This window comes from Camponotus floridanus, unplaced genomic scaffold (genome assembly GCF_003227725.1).
Source record: "Camponotus floridanus strain SB8 unplaced genomic scaffold, Cflo_v7.5 scaffold20, whole genome shotgun sequence".
NCBI classification, from domain to species: Eukaryota; Metazoa; Arthropoda; class Insecta; order Hymenoptera; family Formicidae; genus Camponotus; species Camponotus floridanus.
Genome location: NW_020229326.1, coordinates 81,332 through 90,948, shown reverse-complemented (window position 1 = coordinate 90,948; position 9,617 = coordinate 81,332).

The following is a 9,617-nucleotide window of genomic DNA, read 5'->3' as shown; positions in this document are numbered from 1 at the left end:
ATAATGTCAAAATTTAATGTGACAGGTCGTCAATTAATGCTACTTGTAGTACGCTGTGTTGTATCGTAATTAATGATGATTTTAAACATAGGAATAATTTATTGGCTACAATCGACATGATATTTATGAAATGTTTACTAATTGTCTAAAGTTGAACGAAGACATATAGATATAATAGATAGTCGCTTACTCCTTTTTCAATTGATTATTGATTATAATTCAGGAGGAGAGCGAGAAGTAGTTTTCTTCCAAATATTTTTTATCGCAATGAAAAGTATGAAAAATGTAAAAAGATGTACGTAAATTAAAATTGAAATAAATAAAATTGTCCATAATTTTCATCAATAATTATAAAACAATTTATGTTTTTATTCTATTGTATGTAAATTATCTTTAATTTTTATTAGTTTATTACCTCAAAAATTTTTCTTGGAGGAAATATATGATTAAACATATAAACATATATTTTGGAAAATATCGAGCAACATCAAAATCTATGATATCTTTATAATTTGGGTTAATTATTATTTCGCATTTAATTAAAATAATTTGAAACAAGATGTAATCAGGCGAAGATAGAAAATATATGTATAATTAACCTCGATTTTTTATTATAAAGTGTACAATTTTGTACAAAAAATTTAATATCTTTTTAAATTTAAATTACTACTATTTATCATGTTGATTAATTACACATACACACTGCAGCTCGTGCTGCATAGCGCGTTATAAGTAGTATTAACTACTAACTAGTATTAACTAATAATTTGTCACATTAAACCTTGACATTATATCATTAACATATTGAAGATTTAATGGCTGAAATTAAACTCTCATGATACAAATTCTATTATGCAGATTTTATGTATCTATTTGCCATATGTATTGCGTTTGCTCCCGAGTTTCTACGTCATTACATAGAAATTAAAATGTAGAATAAGTAAAAAAATGTAACTTAAGAACGGACATAAATAAATTTTTTACATGATCTTCGAAAACCTTGAAGAAAAAATCACGTGTTCATTATTTTGAACTTAATTAATCAATTCTCACACATGGAAGCCGTGAGAATTAAATTGTTTTATTATTATCAATTACTTCTTATTTCATATTTAGATACTATAATGCCTCATCAGAAAAAAATAAAACAATATTATTACAACAAAGATCATTTTAATTTTTTTATTAATTATCATAATAAATATTCAAAAACTGCAGATATTTAGCATGCTAAACGCTCAATTAAAATGTTATTAAAATCATGTTAAAAAAAGTTATTATAAAAAATCACCAAACAAATTCATAAAACTTGCTGATAATAAAAAAGAAATTGTTAAATCGGAATTATCATTTCATGTCATCATTATTGTAGCAATTATTTTTGCATACGACTTTTAATTAATATTACATTTCGCGCAAAAGTAATGAAGTGAAATTGCGATAAATCGCAAAAGTAATGAAGTGAAATTGCGATAAATCGCATAAGAATCGGCGCGTTTTGTCAGAAGTTTATTTATGTATAATATAAATTTGGAAATTGCATCCTTTCTTTTAGTCCAAAGAAATGCTCGTTATCAGACAGCCGGTCTGTTCTCGATAATAATACCGGAAATGAACATTCGATTTGAATTATCTCTATCAGGTTACTGTTTTAGAGAAAGGATGAGAGGAAGAAATTTAGATAATTTGTAACGTTTTCATAAGAATAACGATCCGGAGGATTTATTGTTCACATTTATTTTTCGATGTGTTTACCCAGCAATTACAAACATTTCCATGATTGTGCGACTTTTCATTAGACAGCGATAATAATTCTACTAACCAATGAGTATATAAAATGTCCTTGAAGAAAATGGATATTCCGATCCGCGATTACGACAGGAAGTAGGCGTTTCATTTTGATAAACAAAAAAAACATTAATATGTATGCTAATAAGCGCGTAATGCAAACAGTAATGAAGCCAAAGGATTCAACTTCCTGTACTCGGAGAATGAACAGAAACTTAGATGCGCAAAATCATTCTTATTCTTTACTGATTGCATAACTAAGGTAAACTGACGAGTGTTGAAGAGAAATTTATGATAAATTTTTAAAAAATTAAGATATTTAAAGTAAGCTTTTCAAGCATTGAATATATAATTCATTGTCGGTATTTAAAAAATATACAACACTCTCTATCTAATCTTAAAATTCGTTTTCTATTAATAATAGAACTAATTTCGATCTTTGTTCAAGTGTTCTTTTTCAACTACTGATAATCAATTAATCGCTTGCTATGATTCATTTTCTGACTAAGATCTGAACAAAAGTCAAAACTAGTTAGAGAACAAAGTTTAAGATTGAAAATTAATATATAAATATAGAAATTTTAAATATAGAATTTCACAAACAGTGTTTAAAGATTCATACTGACTTTAACATTCTTATTCAGATTTTTCTAAGAAAGAAAATAAGATTGTATCATCGCACAATCTCTATCGTGAAAATAATTAAAAGTAAAATAAAAAAATTAAAGAAAGAAGGTAAAAATAAAAATTAGAAATAAATCATTAAAAAATATATATAAAAAATATATAAAAATTATAAAAAAATTCATATAAAATTAACATTGTTATTAAAATTTATATTATATATTATTGTAGAATTTTTGTACTGGATATTTTTCTAATACAATAGAATAGATGTAGGTCATTTAAATGCATCACATATTGCCATGCACGAAACATCATCGATTCGTTGAAGAAAAAATGATGCATCCTTTCTCAATATTAAACGATCAAAGATCATCAGTGACTATTAGATTGCTGATTTTTTTTATCTCCCATATTATCATTGTACTTTGAACGAGTACAACAAGACGTGAATTATAGAATATAAAGAACATGCCTTAAAATGACCTCGAGTGAAATCTCTCAAGCGAAATGTGGACGTGGGGATCCTTCTTCGGTCACACGTATCGCAATGAGTCAATCGCACTCTCGTCATATATTTTCTGACCTAGAAAAAAATTCCTAGGAGGTACGATATGTAGAGAGAAAGGAACAAGCAGCAGAATCGAATCGAGCTAAACGCCCAGCGTGATTATTGCCGACATATATGTAATTATTACGGCTCAACGATTAGTGCCTTATTGCACGTCGAAGATTATTCGAATCATTAAAAAGATATCCATTTTTCCGACTCGAGAATCAGTTCTCCTTTCATACGAAGAGAGGAATGTAAAATATTAAGAAAAATTTGCACTCTGATATGAAAATGAAAAAGAGCTCGATAAAGAATGCTCTTCCTTAAATAGATTAAATTCTTGACTGTCCAATTATTCTTTTACTTTAAAAAATATAATTTGACTGAATACTACGGACAATCAATGCCGTTATGTAAGTAACCATTGTAACTGTCTATCATAATCCGTTACAGCATCCTAAGTCTCTCATGAATGGAAGTTTCTCCTTAAGGATGTATATTTACTGGTTATCTTAATATAGGCAGTTCAGAATATCACTCAATCACAGTTAACCAGTAATCGTTTACGATAAAACGTTATGAAATACAGGTGATTAGGGTCAGATTGCATTGGCTCATACATCGCTGAATTACGTCATTTATAATTTATAATTTCCTCAAATCATAATTTTTTTTTCGAAATTACAACATCACCAATATCCTGCTTCAATTATTTGCACTGGGAGCTAAATTTATAGAGCAATATTACAATGTTTCACTGAAAATTGCAGACACATATATATATACAGGATGTCCCATGACTGAAGATCCATACTTTAAGAGCGTGTTGCTGATGCCATTTAGAGTAAAAAAGTTTAATAAATATATGTCCACAAATGCTTTCTAACAGAAATACGAGTACAAGTATTGAAAGTTAAATATTTAAAAAAAGAAAGACATTTAGAAAAGAAAAGAAAGACATTTAATTTAATTTGTTCATTTACAATTCTGTTCAAAATGACATCCTGCAAATTCAATACAAAATCTTGCCCTGCGTAAAAGTGATCTAACAGCTTGCTCCACTATTCAAGGAGAATTTCTGATATGAGTTGCCGCATCCATAATTCTGTTAATAAGTTTATCCCTATTGTGAGATTATTTCGCATAAACCATCGACTTCATATGCCTCCAAAAGCAAAGCATTTGCGGACATATGTTTATTAGGCTTTTTTTACTCTAAATGGCATCAGCAACACACCCTTAAAGTATGGACCTCCAATCATGGGACGTCCTGTATATTTGAAATTTAAACTAATTAAATATGTCAAAATATTTCACAAAACGTAATCACGTCAAAATTAATTAAATCAAGATCTATAAAGAATCTGTAAAAAAAATATGTTAACAAATGTTGAAAATCGTATTTGCGATGATCAATCGTCTGATTCCTCGCTAATCGGCTAATGTCAGTTCTCGTCGTAACGAGATATGAGATACGAGTAAAACATCAGGGATTTTGGATTCGAGGAACGTAATTATGAGGTAACGCAACTCAATCTATCACATACCGGTCCTATGTAAATGGCATTTATAATCGCATCCTCATTAGTCATGGATCACCGAGAGGATTGTAGCGGACAATCGCTCGTATTAACAGCTTCGCGCGATAACGAGCTACGCAGGTGCACTCGTACGACTGCTCGTACGACTGTACATGAGTGCATTTTTTTTTTTTTCATTTTTTTCTCATCGCGATCACACGTTATTCAATAGCGTCATGAGTGGCACGACTAATGGTCAATTCACGCTAGTAAATAGCCACCGCTATGTCTTTTTCCGCGTAAAAACTTCCTGATTCCATTTCCAGCAACTTATCCATTTAACAAATCAAAAGACACGCAGCTGCGATCGACATGCTATTCTTCGCATCTCTTCGAGCTGATCCTTCCTTGTGTTGTTCCTTTTCGTTAAACTCCCATAACGGGACGCGTTATATTTTCGTTCTTATCATGGCTGGTGCAGACACATCTTTATCTAGTGTCTTAGGGGACCACTTAGAGATAGAGCCGCAGTAACTCTATAACATAAGCGTGCCAGTTGGTGGCAAATTTGCGGATGCGTGCAATTGGCATTGCCTATGCCCTGCGTCCAGCTCGGTACATGTGTCCACCTATATATTGGCAGCAGCCGACAGGCGGTCCAATCGGCAGCTATGAAGCAGTTAACTTAATATAGACGCACTCGGAATGTATGCCATCGACGACCTCGAGGCCTTCCCTAGGTCAGTGCTAATTCTCGACGGACCCATCTCTTCCGAATTTCCGGCCGGCCTTGAAGATGTCATCAATGCAAACCTCTCTCTATTTTCATTCTCTATTTCTCAATCAGGTAATATATTATACATGAAATAAAATAAATTACACCTGACGCATATATACTTTCGAATGCGAGTCTGATTCTTATGTTTTGTCATTTTTCGTTCCTTTATGTAATATATTTGGATCTAAAGATAAATAGATTTAACATTTTATGATTTGAAATTTAATTAATTTATTATTATATATAATTTATAATTTATGTGTGTGTGTGTCTAGAGACAAAATAAGAAATTTTTTTACTTGGAACAGCAATTAATTAAAAAGTATGAATATGAAAAAATATAAATATAAAAGCTAAATTTTACTATTCTTAATATTTTCTAGTTTATCATGCAATGCAATTTATCTATGCTAAATAAGAAGAAATAATTAATGTAACTCATTAAACTGACTTTTGCACAAGAACGACTATGCAAATTTATCATCAATATCATGTTTTTGATAATCACATACGTAATGATCGTTTTCAGTGTTTTCATTATAGTGAACAGATCTTTTATCTGGTTTGCAATGTACATACATACGTACTATACTCGCCACAACTTTCGCAATGTTATCGACGATATAATAGGCTTAAGAGAATACTAATCATTCAGGAAATAATTTCGGATTCATAAAAATATTGCTATCTCACGGAAGAACATGTAACGTTAGGTGGACAAGTTATTTAACAAATAATAAAAAAGCATGCTAGTATAAGTTACCGTCATAAACAAAAAACTTGAAGACTGTCATCGCATTTAATGTTCCGATTATTATTTATGTATTTAAATATTCAAATTTGCATTTATCGATGTAAACTGATAACAAAGTTAAGATTGCTTTAATAAAAGGAATACATATCAAGAAATATTAGAATGGATATTTATGCAAATGTATGCATATCAAGCATAAACAAAAGTTTACAGTGCGACTTGTGTACATTTATATACGAAGTACGTAGTGGATGTGCGATGTTGCGTGCGACGACGAACAATCAAGAGCTAAGCGCACGACGAATGGTCACAATTGCAATAATATTTTCGTTCAGTTCCTCCCGTCGCGAAAACACGAGATACTCTTCGTCTTATCAGTCTTAAAGACGACGAGGGCCGAATCAATCCGACGCGCGATTTCTGGATAATTAATGTGATTGAACTTGACCTTGCAAAGTTTTCGAGCGCGAAACAGAGTGATAAGATTTCCATCTTTCAGTCAGTAATTAATTTATTTGTTATGTAATATGTTGTTACATTATTAACGCTAAAGAAATATGTTGTTACATTATTAACGCTAAAGAAGCCAAAGGAAAATTAAATTTTAAAATTTATTCAGGGAAAAAAACTATAGCGATATAATATATGTATTATCTGAATGATTTAAATATAGTAATTTTGAAAGTATAAAGCCAATGTCATCTATGACAGTAGCGTATTTATTTAAATTCTGTATTTCATTAATTGCATAATATAATAAAAAAGTAATAATAATATAAATAAAAAATAATATAATAAAAAATATTTAAAAAATTCGAATGAATAGTCTAGTTTGTTTGAGCTTTCGGTCATAATCTCTGAACCGGTTATTATCAATGTAATCGGCTGTTTTTAATGGATTCGAAGCGACCAAGAAAAATATGTCCATTAAGTTGATCGTTGATTGAATAAAGTCGATAGCAATAAAATGGGGGTATGTCGCGATGTGACATGATCCTCGGGAACCAATCGAATTAAACGAATTCACGTTTGCGTCAATTTCCCATTAATAATCTTCTCACATGTCGATGAGCGGTTAATCGCACTCGATAAACATCCGGCGAGCAATTTCGAACGAAACGAAAACGCGTTGCATATTAATTAACCACGTGCATAATTAATGCGTAAATTATCCAATTTGCGCGCGATTTGTACATTCGCAAATACCTTCCGTAGTACATTAATTCAGTTATCCACCCTATACGTAATGCATGTGTATATAACGTAAAACGCGATAGAGATATCGGCATTTGTAATCACGCCCGATGTCATACACCCCGCGATCGATGCGAATCGATGTTTGCGTAGCGTGTCGTTTCTCTCGCGGGGGATACTCGTCAATTATGGACACGTCGTCTTTATGTCAGGCTACGCGTACCGCTCTTATACCGAGCACGCGCGTGCGACGTTAACTGCACGTAATTACGTACATTACGTAGCAACGAGACACGCGACATTAAATACATGTCGGAGAATTAAGTTTCTCGTGCCTTTTGTTAATAAAACGAAGAAACAAATGCGGGATACCAGACGATTCCAGAGATGTCTATTATATTTGTCGCGATCATTGAACGCAACGTCATCATTTATCGCTCATTGTCATTTTCAAGAAAATATGTGGATTCGCGAAAAAATCGTCGACAATTAATCCGGTAATCTTATTATATTTTCTCTCAACTGCTGAAAGAATTTCTGATGCGGTGTAGCAACTCATCTCGATCTCCATTCTGACCTCGTTAATACGTCACTCGACCAGCATTTCATGACTCTTTTGCACCTTGGGGATTTCCGAACACCTGCTGATGAGAAAGTAGCGCGGTGCGTATTCAAAGTGAATCAGCTTTTTTCGATAGTGGGGATGCTGCCGGACTTTTCCCTCTTTCAATGCATCCGGTTGTGTCAAATGTACTCTCTTGCACGCGACAATTTAATGGCAAAGAGATCACAAAAAGTATATCCTCTTTTGGTTTTCTTTTTTTTTATACATATTCCTCGAGCAATATCGAGCTGCATCATGAAGCTGTACCATTCCTTCAAAATGATTTCTCCGATTGAGAATCATCTCTCTGATGAATATGTAATTGTAATATTGTAATATTGTATGTAATATTGTAATTAATTCTAAGAATAATTTATTTAAAATTAGTTGTCAATACACACAACAACATAATATGTATCTTCTAATGATGCAGATTTATTGAAAAAGCATTTCTCGACAATTTTTAAATAGAAAAAGAGAAAAGAGAGAAAAAGAAAAGAAATTGGCTATGTAGAATTATTTCACACTAAAATTATTTATATATAGTATATTACAAGTAAAAATATTTAATGAAACAATTAATAATCTTGCAAGATTTTGGTCGACTCAATTTTTAAATTAAATATAGATGAGAATTACTTACTTTAATAATTTATGAGATGTATTTGAACTTTAATTTTATTTAGAATTTAAGATTTAAAATTTAATTACAAAATCACTTTGTTTTGAATATTAAAAAATGTAATATATATTTTTTTGCTAAATTAATTCATATTAAATATTAAATACTTGTAATAAAATCGATTAAAAAAAATAAAATTAATTTTACTTGATATAATTGATGATATTCAACCGATGACATTCGTTCATATATAAACAATTTAATTAGCACGTAAAAAGTTAAGAAAATGCCTTCATGTAAGCATTAAAATTATCATATTTTTTTCTTAGTCCCACTTAGTTTTATATCTTATACCGTACGTCACAATTACATCAGAGTGGCCTCGTCCGCGATATGCGCAAATATCGCGGACATCTCAACAATCTCTCAATTGCAAAGACAGCATGCGTGCATCCTTTTCATTTCGCGCAGATTTGAATATAGATATTGCGATAACAAAGTATTATACAATAAAATCCTAACAATAGAAGATATCAGTAGTAAATCAGCCACGAATTATAATCTACAAGTAAAATTAAAATATAAATATATGATAATTCATACCAGATAAAATTAAAATATAAATATATATTTATGTCAATCCATAGTTTCCAAATTGTAATAGAATAATAATAATAATAAGATGAATCTATATATGCGTAAGAAAGCAGAGAGAAATTGGCTGATTGGTTTCCGTGGCTTTTCATGAATCTGTTCTCGTGTGCTGATGGAATTGTTACCCTTTTCACCTCTCGTGAAACGAATCGCCGCTGCAAATGAGCCGATAAAGTACCAGCACCGCGCGAAGGTATTAGATACGCCTACACTCTATATGGACGGCGTTAGCACGAGAATGTTATGCGTTAATGGACCAACTTCCCGGACATGACGAGTTTCGACGGCCGCAGCGAATCGTCAGCTGACAATGACATTGTCACGTCGTAAACGCCGCGAATGTCGCCAATTCTCTTTCGCCAATGGTGTTTCATCTGTGACAATACGCAATATAAATGTCATAATTGCGAGCGATAAATAATTTAAATCTGGATATATATCTTCAAGAATAACGGTTATTAAATTAATACAATCTGTTAGACACAGATGTAAAATATTCCACAGTATATTTCGCATCATGTTCTTC